Source organism: Amblyomma americanum, chromosome 1 (genome assembly GCF_052857255.1).
Source record: "Amblyomma americanum isolate KBUSLIRL-KWMA chromosome 1, ASM5285725v1, whole genome shotgun sequence".
Lineage (NCBI taxonomy): Eukaryota > Metazoa > Arthropoda > Arachnida > Ixodida > Ixodidae > Amblyomma > Amblyomma americanum.
Window position 1 is genome coordinate 230,403,229 of NC_135497.1, and position 14,651 is coordinate 230,417,879.

At 44.6% G+C, this 14,651-nt stretch overlaps 1 protein-coding gene across 2 annotated transcripts in view; it reads left to right on the top strand.

Moving 5' to 3' along the window:
* Nucleotides 1–14,365: 14,365 nt before the first annotated feature.
* LOC144114762 (zinc finger protein 346-like) overlaps nucleotides 14,366–14,651 on the top strand; it is a 39,736-nt gene continuing 39,450 nt past the window's right edge. Inside the window, exon 1 of one of the 2 annotated variants that reach the window (XM_077648710.1) lies at nucleotides 14,366–14,644. The gene's annotated coding sequence lies outside the window, so the exon portion shown is untranslated. The remainder of the gene's footprint in view (nucleotides 14,645–14,651) is intronic. The other variant, XM_077648711.1, reaches the window with a different exon arrangement.

The following is a 14,651-nucleotide window of genomic DNA, read 5'->3' on the forward strand; positions in this document are numbered from 1 at the left end:
CATTTTTTCCGCTTATTTAACTGCGCAGTGTTTTTGTTTGTATTGTAACCCTGCGTCTCGTCGCATGTTATGTTCACGATAACATCAGTACGACGTGCATGCGCTTTCCGTTACTATTTGAAGTAACATTAGTGAATCAGTGTAAACTTTTGGATTCGATTAAGCACAAACTGTCCATGTTGGTACTGCCTGTAAGATATGCTTTGAGATGATTCTCCTCACGAGGTGGTCTTCTGATAACTTGTCTATTACCACATATAGTCGAGAGGCATATTGAACCATACATCACACTGCAATAACGTTGAAAAGCTATTTAGTGCTCTTCCTTTCTTCTTTCACTCCCTCCTTTACCCTTTCCTTACGGCGCGGTTCAGGTGTCCAACGACATATGAGACAGATACTGCGCCATTTCCTTTCCCCCAAAAAACCAATTAATTAATAATTAATAATGCATCTGCTCTACTTACACTTAACCTTTCGGTAATCATTCGCGTGGTTCCTTTGGATCTGTACAAGCGGCCACTGTTGCTGGGGTCGCCTGGCAACAGAGCCCTTGGGGACGCCCAGTGAGTTAGCTGTTTGTCCAGTTACCAAAGTTAACATTCCTGGCTTTTTCTTCCCAGTCCATCAACCTCATATTCTTTGCAAAGATTACAATATGTAATCAGGCAGTAAAAGTTAGTATATTTCAGAACAGTTAAGAGAAATGCACTTGCAGCATCACTCTTCCCTTTGTAGATTTTCTATGACCTGGATTCATTTCTTCTATCTAAGTGGCAAGCAGTAGGTCAACTGCACACAAATTTATTTGCCTCTGGTTCAAAGTAAGGAGTGCAAACATCATAAGACAAGTCTCTAGTCTGTTTCAATTTCACTGCACTTAATCAAAGCGTAATGTGAAATTCTGTATCTCCTCTACCCTAGCTTTCTTTACTTTGGGCAGTAGGTATCCACAATGGACAGCAAGGCAACTCCACTAGCTGACGATTTTGCCTTCAGCAGTAAAACAGGAAGTATGTTACCCCATGTGTTATCTCGACATAGACTCAAAACTTTGGTGGACAGCTGCGTCAACAACTGCAATCGCCTCTCATGAGCATGCACTCCAAAGACACATAAGGGTCATTCAGTCTATAAATTCCTCTTCTTTATCCAGTAAACCCTCATATTCCATTTTCAAGCCACTGAGTAATGGCTCATTTCACTTGGCACGCCCCGGACAAACACTGACGGCAGTGTTTGTCATCATCAGCAGCAGCAGCCTATGTCCACTGCAGGACAAAGGCCTCTCCCATACCTCTCTTGTTCACCCTGTCCTGTGCCAGCTGTGGCCACCTTATTCTCGCAACCTTCTTATCTCATCCACTTAGTTATCATGTTTTCTGTCAAGATGCACCACACCATGACGAACTTCATGTACAGTGCAAATATTGACTGGTATTCAATGTGTTCAGGAACCTCGAAGTGCCAAGGGATGGATGGATGGCGAACAAGTGTCACATCATGCTGGATGCTGTGAGTTACTTCTGAGCACTTTGACATGGAAGTGTATCGAGGGCTGAACTAAGTTTAGAGTGGAGCCACCAGTCAGTCCAATGTCAGGGAAAAGGGAGCTAGAATAACTTCATCCCTTTCATTTCCTCAAAGTATATATGTTAAACCTTTAAGCCGTAGCTCATTTAAGCAGCGTTGACGGTAATTGCTTGTTCTTTAAAAAATGAAAAAGGCAGTGATTTCCTCTGTGGCCGCACATGATACTCTTAATGAGTGATGATACTTTGAGCATTCATCTCAGCGCAAAAGGAATTCTGCAGCGTCTCTGTATGAAGCCTTCTGAAAACAAAGGACTTGTGCTTTTTTAAATTTTTCATTCTGTTCTCAAATCAGTTTTAACACCCATCCTTGTTGGTGACTGATACTTGATGTCCGTGAACGGGCAATGACCGGAAAAAGTCACTGCACAAAATTAATATCGGGTGAATGGAGTGAGCAAGAAGCATGAAGTGTCCGGAATTGTGAAAAGCACTCAACTGAGCCAATATCGCAGCATGCCAAATAAAAGTTGAATAATGGCCTGATGCCTTATCACAGGGTGCTTAAAAAAGTGCAACAATGTAAATATCAAACTTGTCCTATTTAATTCCACATCCTACATTTTCACATGCTTGCTGTTGGTTGAAGGATCCAGGCTACTTTTAGCACTACCTTGGTACTGGATATAGTGCGGAACTTGTAAGGGGTAAAGCTGTTCTGCTTCAGGAATGTTTAGTACAGTATCATTTTGTTGCTAATGTAATGGCAGCCATTCCACCCAGATCCCAGACTAGATGTCAATTGAACTGCACTTATTTCTGATTTTCTGAACTCCGGATTACCATTTACAAAGCCTTGCTCATTGCATTTGCTGATAAACACCTCATAGGTGGTATTATTATGCACTCTGTTCTTTGAGACTATGTATGAGCTTCTGTTCTCGCGCTTTCTAGAAATAATGCATGCAGTTTAAAAATGTAAAAAGACAATTTACATCCAGCTAGATTGTCCTTGTTGGGGCCATATGTTACAACAAATTGTACATTGATGTCGATGCTGGTGGTTTCGTTTCATTATTGTAGTAGAGTGTTGTTTTAGTTTCACATACAGCAAACAATAGCCCTCAATAATTAGATGTTTTTGTCATGTCCACTATTTTGGTACAGTGAGCCATCAGAGCATGATTCAGAATGTGGTGAGGAGTAGAGGTTCTGAGCCTTTCGTGTTACTAAAAATTGTGCTTTAGTGTGGTATCTTTGCTTGAACACCTATCCGTGGTATCTCACAAACTGAATAAGGGAGGGGAAAGCCTCAGGGTGCTTGCCAACGTTTCGTCTAGAGGTTCAGTCTTCGTCTGGGCAAAGCATTCATCATTGGCAGGGTTTATATAGGGCTTTCACTCTGAGGAGGAAGGCCTGGTGAGGGGGAGGAGGGTGCGATGTGGGAATGGCGTTATGATTTGGAGGGTGCATCTTGTCTAGGCATGATGACTGCTGAAGACGATTAACCGCTCGACCTGTAAAACTGCAAAAAGAAAAAGGCGAGCTCAGTAGCAAGGATTCCCGGGGTGTGGAGCATGGACAGATAGTTGGCTTGAAAGGCTGTATGCCCAGCTTCAACAGGTGGCTTGCTATGTCTGGCTGCCTTGACCTGAAAAACTAGGGTAAAGGAATTAAGCAGTATGGAAGATTGGAATACTAGGAGTAGGGGGGGGGGCAAAAGAATTGAAAGGAAAGGGGAAAATGAGGACGGGTTCAGAGAAAAGGCAGAAAGAAGGGGGAAAGAGTGTGGAAGCCAAGGGTTCCTGAGAAGTGATAGTAGGAGGTGCAGTGCATAAGTTAAATGCGTAACGATTAACGAAATGACGGGTTGGGCTGGAGAGCTAGGGTGAACGAAATGATCAATCAGCAATATGAAGTACTGGGAGAACCTCTGACCACGTGTCAGACCTTTTTCAATAATTACGCTAGTGCTGGAATATGCATTTTTGCACTTTTAGTGCAAACATGCGAGCGCATGGCCGCACTCTTTAGAGGTTCATTGCGTCTGACAAAGCCACTCATCGCTGCAAAATGGCGCAGGAGAAGATGGACCTGAATGTAGTGCTAGTACTCCCCTACGGGGCAGAAATGTAGAGGCTAACTTTTGGGTTCAGCTCAGGTTAAGGACAACATGGGTAGCTATGGAACGAAGAATGATACGTGTAACGTTAAGAGACCGGAAGCAGCCAGAGTAGGTGAGGGAACAAATGCGGGTTAATGATACCGTAGTCGAAATCAAGAGGAAGAAATGGGCTTCGGCAGGGCATTTAATGTGAAGACAAGATAACCACTGGCCCTTAAGTGTAACGGAGTGGATTCCAAGAGAAGGGAAGCGCCACCAACTTCTCCCAGGTGGTGGCAGAAAGTTAGGTGGACAGGTCAGATGAAGTTTGCAGGCATATACTGAACGCAGCTGGTAAAGGACAGGGTTAATTGGAGAGACATGGGAGAGACCTTTGCCCTGTAGTGGGCGTAGTCAGGCTGATGATGATGTCATCTGTCATTTCGCTTCGATGTGCGGCAATGTCTGATGCAGTGGCCCTCCAAAGAACATGGCCATGTGCCCGCGTGTTGACATTGAGAGTAGACGACCCTCTAGTTCAGAGATTCCAAGTTTTCTCTGGGTATGTTGATCCGAGACGAAGACAAGGGCTCCTGTCGAAACATTGGCAAACACCCTGAGGCTTTCCCCTTCCCTTGTTCACTTTGTGAGTGTCAAGAAACCGTCTGGATGCTCTCTCTCTACTGTGCACTTCTTTTATGGCGAGTTACCTTTCGGGTAAGCCCCAGGATTGCCTTACAAGGTGCAGATAACCATATCTTGTCGGTTATCTTTGTATGTATACACCAGTGATAAGTCATGAAGCAAATCAAGGGATTTGTATTGTTTAACTCTTATTTTAAAGCTAATCACGAGGATATTGTTGAAAATGTGCAGTTTTCTGTTTACAGGGGCTTGGTTGTGTGTCATTACTGGTTTCTCTTATTCAGGGCTACTTTACAGCTGCCATGAAATGCAGGTTTTTGAAGTCATACGTCAAATAAGAGCGTTTCTACTATTACAATTTAAATGCTATTTATTGAAACTTCAATTATTGTGGGTCAGGGATTGATATTTTCAAATAACTAGCCTGAGGTTGAAAACCTGCAGGATTAAATTTGTAACTTCTTTCCTTCCTTAAAAACCCGCTATTTATTTGTTGTTTTCAGCAAGCAGAGGTCTATGTTATAGCACATATTTTTCACTACCTTGAGTGGAAATTGGGCAATATCGACCCACCATAAAACTAGGGGTGTAGTACACGAATTGCTTGTACACAACTGTTTTGGCGTTACAGCATGCACAGCGTGGTCTTAAAGCCAAATTCTTTACATTTGCAACTGGTTCATAAGAGGCCTATCCTGGCTAATGGCATTTTGCAAAACTGTGTTGCTCTGAATGCTTCTAAGAATAACTTTAGTTCATTCAAGAGCATATATATTGGCAATATCTCTTAAAGGCATGATTGCTCACATTAGCTCTTGGTGCCTCACAATATATAGTTTTATGCCTCCAGCATTACTGACTTGCGTCACATGTTACAGTAGTAAAATGTTCACTATTAGTTTAAACCACTACTCAGCATGGGGCTGTGCACATTTTGTTCGGTTGCATGAAGTATACTTATGTATGAAACAACCTCTTTCAGCTGCACTTCACATGATTCAAATTCTACCAGAAAAAAGGCTGCAATACAACATTAGTCACTACCTGTTTCTTGCCCAGCACATAAAAGGCCATGGTTAAGATATGAACAAAAACGGTGCATGTGTGTGTTCTGCACATTCATTTTGTGGGCTACCATCACTATGATGCGATTAACTGATGTCATGTAAGAGAGAGCACATAAAGCATTTTTTGTGTAGATTGTTTATAAAGCATTTTTTGTATATATTGCAACATGTTTATTTTAAGTTTTAAACTGATCATTTAGCTAATGACTCAGTGACAGAGGTTCAGATGCCCTTGTACCATTAAAATCCGTCATGAAGTTCATCTTGTTGCCCTAAGAGACCATTGGTAATATATCCTCTGCATTCCCCGCAGGGGGTCGTCTGCAGCTTGCAGGCATTGGTGAGTGGCGACACCACGGGTTCCCGAGCATCCGCAGGGACATCCCCGCAGGGGGATGATGGTGAACGGTGCATCACCACGGACCCGAGCACCTGCGCCTAGCCGTGCGTGGCATTGTCGTGTCCGGGGAAAAGGGGATCCTGGTGGTCGAGCCGATGCCGAGCGTTTGGACCCTTAAGGCCCCTCGGCAGAGATAACACACCACTTTGGCCCTAGCTTCCTGTAGACGGCACCTCCGGCCTGACCCGACCGGGGGAAATCAGCAGTCGCCTTTACCTGACCTCCCCTCTATCTTTCACTTTCCTATCTTCTTTCTCACAACTCTCCTGTCTTCTCCTCTCTTAATTACTTTTTCCTTCTTCCTGGCGGCGAGGGTTAACCTTGTGTGACCAACTACCCTGAGTTGTGTCATATTGGGTTATAGTTGGGGTGTACAGCTGGCGTGGGCAAGACTTGCTTGCAAGTTCCTGTCCCGTCCCCAAGTTGGGCATCATGGTGGGTGGCTGGCATCATGACCGAACATTAAACATCACTTTATGGCTCCCCCTCTCACAAAATGATCGCGCTCTAAAGAGAGTACGGACCGAAGACATAACTGTCCAGTGTTTCCAAAAAACAAAAGAACATTTCCCTAGGTGTCATGTTGTACATAGTGCAGATGCAGAGCAACCAGCTGGAAAAATCTCTCCATTCATTGTTTCCAATTCTCTTACTGACGCCCTGGGCCTTGGTTACAAGGTGACGAAGTTAGCCAGTGGCGACCTCCTCCTCCAAATCTGAGACAAAGCACAATACTCAAAGCTCCCAACCTTAGTGTCATTCGGAGACATCCGTGTAACCGTAACTACCCACCGATCACTGAACACAGCCAAAGGAGTAATATGTGAGCATGATTTCCTGAACCTTTCTGAAGAAGAGATGTTGGAGGGTCTGAAAGACCAGAACGTCACTAAAGTCCGTTGTATCAAAATCTGAAAAGACAACAAAGAAATACCAACAAAACACATAGTCCTGACATTTGCCTCCAGCCAACTTCCCTTAACCATAGAAGTAGGATATCTTAAAATAAATGTAAGACCATACATCCCAAACCCCAGACGCTGCTTCAAATGTCAAAGATTTGGCCATGGCCCACAGAGCTGCCGTGGCCACCAAACATGTGCCAAATGTTCTTCAAACAATCAAGAATCCGTGGACTGCAATGCATCACCAGTGCGCCCGAACTGCGAAGGGGATCACCCCGCGTACTCGAGGTCGTGCCCAACCTGGAAGAGAGAGAAGGAAATAATAACCATAAAGACAAAGGAAAACATAACTTATCAAGAAGCACGAAAAAAACTCACCTCAGCCTTCCAGTTCACGGCAAAAACAAATTTCGCCGATGTGGTGCGCAGGGGGGGCACACCACACCAGGCTTCGGCCACTGCCCAGGCAAGGTGTGAGGCAGGGCCGCCCCCGGCAGACGCAGCGAAGGCTGCCCTGCAACCTCTGAACAAGGGCCCGCCGGCCCCTTAGTCGGCCGCCCGCAAGGCTTCCCCCAGTTGGGAGAAGCCCACAAACCGTACACCCGCGAGTTCACCGCGGAAGTCCAGAGCCTCTAGTGAGGCGATGGACACAACTCAGAACTCGCCTTTGCTGCAGCAGAGGCACAGCTCCCTAGAGCGAAAAAAAGACCCCAGTGTTGGCACCCCAAAAACCGGTATCCTAAGTTTTAACTACACTCATCAGACATGGCGTTCCTTATACAGTGGAACTGCCGAGGACTAATCAATAACTACAGTGACATAAAAGAACTTTTAAACACAATGTCCCCGGTGGCTTTATGCTTACAGGAGACCAACTTATGTCCAAAACAAACAAATATTTTAAACAAGTACAATGTCTTTCAGTGTGACTGAGAGTAAGCAAGCAAACTGTCTGAAGGTGTTGCTATTGTCATCCAGAATAGTGTAGCAACCTGCGAGATCAAACTTAAAACCAAATACGAAGCCGTCGCAGTCACCATCCTTCATTTCAAAACACTCACAATATGTACCATATATCTTGAGCCACACCTAACAGTAACACTTCATGATTTAGAATCCATTTTAGAACAGCTACCAGAGCCATATCTGCTAGTTGGTGATTTTAATGCCCACTCCGGTTTTTGGGAAAGTGCACGCACTGATGCAAGAGGTCATATTTTAGAAGATTTTATTCTAAGTAATAATGTTTGCCTCCTAAACACCGGCAAAGATACATACTGCTCTCCGAGCACGGGAAAAATGAGTTCCATAGATTTATCTTTTCGTTCACCCTCTCTTTTGTGATTTTAAATGGGATGTCATCGATAATCCGTACGGCAGCGATCACCTCCCTGTAATAATAAGCCTAACATCCCCACCGCAAGTCACCCCAACGAAACCCCGACGGTGGAAGTTACATTTAGCCGACTGGGCACTTTTTAGAGAAAGAGCCAGCTTAGATAAAATAGTTTCAGACGATCTCAGCATAGATGAACTCAATGAAGCTATCACAAACTGTATTTTAACCGCTGCACGCCTAGCAATTACTCGGTCATCTGGAGTAGTAAAGCAGAATCACAAAATTTGGTATACACAAGAATACCGAGATGCAAAAAGAAACAAAACAAAGCTTCGGGAATTTTCCATAGGTACCCAACACAGGAGAGTTTTATAAAGTTCAAAAAGTTCAGAGCAAAAGCTCTATAGATTCGCCGTAATTCAGGAAAAAGTTCATGGCAAGGTTACGTGTCCTCAATAAACAGCTCTATTTCCTCAAAACAAATGTGGGAGATGGTAAAAATGATAAATGGCAGCTACTCCCCATTCACAGTTCCGTTTCTATCAACCCCTGGCATGCAGGCAAGTTTAGCAGAACAGGCAGATATTTTGGGTGAATATTTTTCCGCAGTTTCCAGTTAATCTCTCTATAGAGAATCATTCCTCAAATACAAAAACACAGCTGAAAAACAAAGACTGCCGACAAGTTGCAGTTCAAATGAACCCTATAATAACCTACTTACAATCCAAGAAATTAATAAAGTACTCTCCGCTGGTAAGCAAACTGCACGTGGCCCAGATAAAATACATTATAAAATGCTGGCTCATCTCTCTGAACCGGCTGTGGAAGCACTTTTAAATTTTTTTAACAAAGTTTGGATATCGGGGAAACTTCCCGAAGCCTGGAAGATGGCCGTTATTGTTCCTCTATAAAAACCCGGAAAACCGTCTACCCTTCCTAGCAGCTATAGGCCCATAGCTCTGACTAGCTGTCTAGCGAAATCTTTTGAAATTGTATTGAATATCAGACTATCATTCGTGTTAGAAGACCGGGAGCTTCTGGATGTCCATCAACGCGGTTTTAAAAAGGCTCGCTTCACCACTGACCACCTGGTTCATCTTGAAAACACTGTTCTTGAGGCTTTTATACACAGGCATCATTGTCTCGCTGTCTTCTTCGATTTAGAGAAGGCGTATGACACAACGTGGAGGTTTGACATTATTCAGGACCTGGCTGAACTGGGCATCTGCGGCAGGATGTTGAACTGCCTTAAAGATTTTTTGTCTAACCGTACATTTAATGTCCGCCTAGGCTCAACCCTTTCAAAGAAGTTTATCCAAGAAAACGGAGTACCTCAAGGATGTATTTTGAGCACAACACTCTTTATTGTAAAAATAAATTCTATCAGGAAAATAATCCGAAGGTCCGTGATGTATTCTGTCTATGTAGATGATCTCCAGATAGCTTACACATCCTCGAATACATCAACATGGGAACGACAGATACAGCTAACAATAAATAAACTGGCAACATGGGCAGACCAAAATGGCTTCCGTTTTTCTCCACAGAAACCGGTGGCCATTCTTTTCTCACTCAGACGAGGAATTCAGATAGATCCGACCCTACACCTGAACGAAATAGACTTACCCGTGAAAAAAGAACATAAATTTCTAGGTATAACATTCGATAGAAAGCTCACCTTCCTGCCTCACATAAATGCGTTGAAAAAGAAGGCTTCTCGATCCCTGAACATACTCAAAGTGCTGTCGAGAAAACACTGGGGAGCCAATAGGACATGTCTCTTACAAATATACCGCTCTGTAGTACGCTCTACCCTGGATTACGGATGCATAGTGTATGGGTCAGCGAGACCATCGTACCTCAAACGGCTAGATCCAGTACATAATTTAGGTTTGTGTCTCTCCATTGGTGCATATAGAACGTCACCCATAAACAGTCTAAATGTAGAAACCAATGAACCACCGCTTACAGATAGAAAGAAGAGCCATACTCACATGCTCATACATTCTAAAAATCCGTTCACTGCATAAGCATTTATGTTACCCTATCGCCACAAAGTGCCTTTCTAGAACACTCTTCAACAGCAAGCCGCAAGCTACTCGGCCTCTCCTCTTGCGGTTTGAAGAGATGTGCCGGAACCTTGGAATACTAGACGTATTGCGAAACATTGCCCGAAGGCGAGGTCCACTGCCTCCATGGCACAATTTATCTGAAATCTGTGATTTAACTCTTACACAGTTCCGTAAGAAACAAATTCCGCAACATACAATACAAGAATTTCTCACACTTGAGGAAAAGTACACTACTTTCGCAGCATTTTATACCGACGGTTCAAAAACAGATGCATTCGTTGGAAGCGCAGTTGTACAGGGAAATTGGTATAAAATAGTAAGAATTCCACAGTGCACTTCCATCTTCACTGCGGAATGTTACGCCATCTGTGTAGCCATAGAAAAAATACTAAATGAGAACCTCCCCAATATTATTATTTACACAGACTCGCTAAGTCTGCTCACAACCCTTCATTCTAGAAATGCAATAACCCCGCTGCTTGGCGACCTCATACACAACATTACAACAGCCATAGCTCAAGGACAAAACATGACTGCTGGGTACCAAGTCATGTCGGCATAAAGGGCAATGAAAGAGCAGATTTGTGCGCTGCTCAAGCTTGTGACAAGCAAATTAAAAACATAAATATGACCTATAGGGATTGCATGAACTTACTACATAGTAATGTAAGGAAAAAATGGCAGTCCACTTGGAACAATGAACTAAATAACAAACTACGGTTAATAAAGCCAGTCCTAGGTGAATGGAAGTGGTGTGCACCAGAAACGTTCCAAGGAGGTCATTATCTGCCGTCTCCGGATAGGTCACACACACATTACACACAACTTTCTGCTAAATAAAGAAGACATACCATGTACATGCGGATATGAACTTACAATCACATTTTAATTTCATGCTCTAAAGTGGAAAAGCTACGGAAAAAGTGTTTTTCTCCGTTTTATAACCAATGCATCCCTTTTCATCCAGCACTGCTCTTGAGTGATAATGCAATTGTGACATGTCTTGCGTTTTTAGATTTTTAACAGAAGCTGGTCTTCTTAAAAATATGTAAATCATGACCCAGTACTTCGCCTGATACACCTCAGCCATTTCTCATTCCTGAGAAAAACGGTGAGGTTTTTATTTGATTGATTGGGAGCCTGGAGATCCTTGCACTGGTAAGGATGGCCGCTGAGGTTACCCGACCTCCTTTAATAAATGTTTTTAATAGTGCCCATTCTTAGCATCTTTTTTCTTCATCATCATGAGGTAATTCTAACTACTTAAGCACTCTGCACCTTATACGATTTTCACATTTCTATAAAATTATCCAGAAATTTCTCCTATACCTCGAGCTTGGCGCATAATGGCCTTAGTTGCCTATGCGCCATAAAACCCAACACAACACTAATTCTCTGCATCATATGCCCTGCCCTGGTCCATTTTCTTTTAATTTCTGCCAGAGTATTGACAATTCAGGCTTGTTCTGAAATCAGTGTTGCCATAGTCCAGTCTTACTGCTAATATTTTCATCTCTGTGGCCTACTATTCTTCCTGCATTTAATTTCGAGCCTCCCCCAGTAGCACAAGGTGGCGGGCCCATGCGGGTCCGACATGGGTAATGAGGGCTGGTGGCTGCCCGCAATAAACCTACATGGGTCCCTTGTGGGCGCAGTGCTGGCAAAAAAGTTTTGGGCTGCCCATTTTATGCCTGAGTGGGCCCCTCGTCAGCTACGCATGGGCTTAAAAAGAGCGGCCAGCCCACCTGGGTCCCACCACAGATACATGCGGGCAACAGTGCGGGCTCTATCATGGCGAAGTGTGGGCAGCCCCTCTTGGGGCTGCCCGTGCAGCGCCTTGAGGGAGCCTCGGTGGTTTTGTGTGGGCATAGAGATAGTATTCCCGCCTTCGGCCTACATGTGTCCTGTGTGGAAAATACAGGGGCTAAACTTTGGGCTGCACAGCGGCGAAGCGTTGTAGGCATGCAGTTTGGGCTGTCTGAGCAACGCCTACGTTGGTCCCGCATGGGCTAGGCGTGGGCACGTTTGTCATTTCCGCATCTTCCCCGCCTTTATCCTAACCAGGGTATGAAAGGGCTAAGCATGGGCTGCATGCAGTTCGTGTGCAGAAAATATGGTGTTACATGATGGTGAAGTGCGGGCAAACCCAATAGAGGCGGCCCCTGCAGCACCCTCAAGGATCCAAGGAAGCTAGCTGCGTGTGGGCAAACATACAATATTCCTGCCTACAACCTACAAAGGCACTGCGTAGAAAATACGTGGGCAGCGCATGGGCATATGTCAGCCATTCCCACACCTTCCCCGCCTACATATCTGGTAGAATAGGGCTATGTGTGGACTATGCAGTGGCAAAATGTGTGTGCGTGAACCTGGGCTATACGACGGTGAATTGCGGGCAACCGCGATGGGGGCTTGCCGAGCATCACTCTGACGACACTGTGTGTGGAAACAGGAGTATATTTTAGCCTGTAACCTTCGTAAGTCCTGCGTCGATTATTCTGGAGTTTGCAGTGCAGAAACATCACGTGTAATGTTACCGATCGTTGCCCGGCGACACCTATGGACATGTAGTTCCACTTACATTAGCCTGGCTGCATATCCTACATTACATGTAAAAGGGCTTCATGGGTACCACAGCGATGGAGCATGGGCGCATGGGTGAAGTGCGGGCATATACAGTATTGTGCGTTTTTATCGCTGACACTTTCAAAACTTTCCCCGCCTCAACCGCTGGCTAGTTTGCGGTGAAACTGCACACAGAGCTTGCGTATTATGGTAACTTTTGTATCGGTGCAAGTTTGACAATGGTACTTACTTAGTTCAGGCGCACATGATGCGAAAACGTAAGCGTCTACGAGAGATCGGCGAGCCAAAACCCGCAGACGACGCTTTTTCGCTGAAGGGCGGCAGTGGCGCCATCTGTTTTGGGCAGTAGAAACCGTAACGGCCGCCGAGGCAAGCATTGCAAACAATATTCTTTAAAAGGTAAAGCCTCGTTAAATCATTTGTTCTGATATTTTTCCGCTTAATTAGTCGAAAATGTTGTAAGCGCTTCAGTAGAAGCAGACGAAACGACAGGAACGGCATATTTAAACGGCCCGCGCTCTTTGCAACGCTCTCCTCGAGGCCTTGTCGTGACGCTTTGCGCTACCGCAAACAGATGGCGCCACTGCCGCCCTTCAGCGAAAAAGCGTCGTCTGCGGGTTTTGGTTGCCGATCTCTACGTAGACGATTATGTTTTCGCATCATGCACGGCTCAACTAAGTAAGTACCGTTGTCAAACTTCCTACGATACAAAAGTTACCATAATACGCAAGCTCTGTGTGCAGTTTCACCGCAAACGAGCCAGCGGCTGAGGCGGGGAAATTTTTGAGTGTCAGCGATAAAAACGCACAATACTGTATGTGCTCAGTATATGGGCTGCCACTCAGCACGTTGATGAAGCCAGACGAATGTGGGCAAATAGCTTTCATTCCCGCGTTCAAGCTAAATATATTCTGCATAGAATATGCGATTAAGCATGTAATTTAAGTTATATGCGCTTCAAAATGGCAAAGCATATAGGTAGACGAATTCCGGCTGCCAGCAATAACTGAGGCGGTCCCCTCTTCCGACCTATACTCTGGTACAAATGGTTCTTGTAAGTTTTTTGGGGGGTCATTTGATAATTTGAACTTTTTATGGTCCCTTGATGTTCAATTTAATGAGATTTTGCAGTAATACACATTTTGTTGAAATCTACAATAGCACCTTTGAGATTAACTTTTTTTTTTTGAAGTTGAGTAAAGCAGACTTGTTCTGCAGATCATATCTTTGTAGCATAAGGCGAAATGTGGTTTACGGGAAACTTGGTGCTGTGCTAAAAAATATGCAGTGAAAGCTCGTTAATCCGGTCGGCAAAAGACCAGTAAGAAAAGAGAAAAGCTAAGAAAACAATTTGTAAAGTTGTTCTGCAAGGAGCTGAAACATTGTCGCCTGCTTTTGACATGAAAACTGCACGGCAATGATTCACGGAGGCGCGGAGCGCCTTAGTCTAACTGCAATTTTGTAACAGTTCGCAGTATACATTTACCATAACGCTAATAGCCACGCTAATAGCCAGTTGCAAGTTAGCGCTCATGTTTGTCTGTTCTCTGTGTCCCTGTCGTGGTTGCGCTAAAAATATGTATAATTGGTCACAAATCCAACTAGCCCAACATCTAATTCTTTTAAAGTATGCTTCCCAACGCCGTTCAAATTCAGCGCGCTGCTGCCAGGTCACGTGGCAGGACGCAGCACACCCTCCTCCCCTCCTCTCCCTCAGTGCATTCCGGAGTGATATCCGGCTCGTGCCGTGCTCCGTGCTGCTGCTGTTCGTGTGCTGTTTGTGTCTGATTTCAAAATCGTTCCTTCAAACTTCCGTTTGGATTTCCTGCTTATCTTAGCTTGCGCCGCGTGTCAGCAATGCAGCCGTTCGCGTACTTTGTGAAAAGTGACCACGCCGAGAAGCATGAAGCCGTTTCACATTCGGCTTCAACCGTAGCAACCGCGAAGCAAGAGAAGAAAGCGGTTACTGGAATGCGTCGAGTCTTCGTTTCCAGGTGAGGC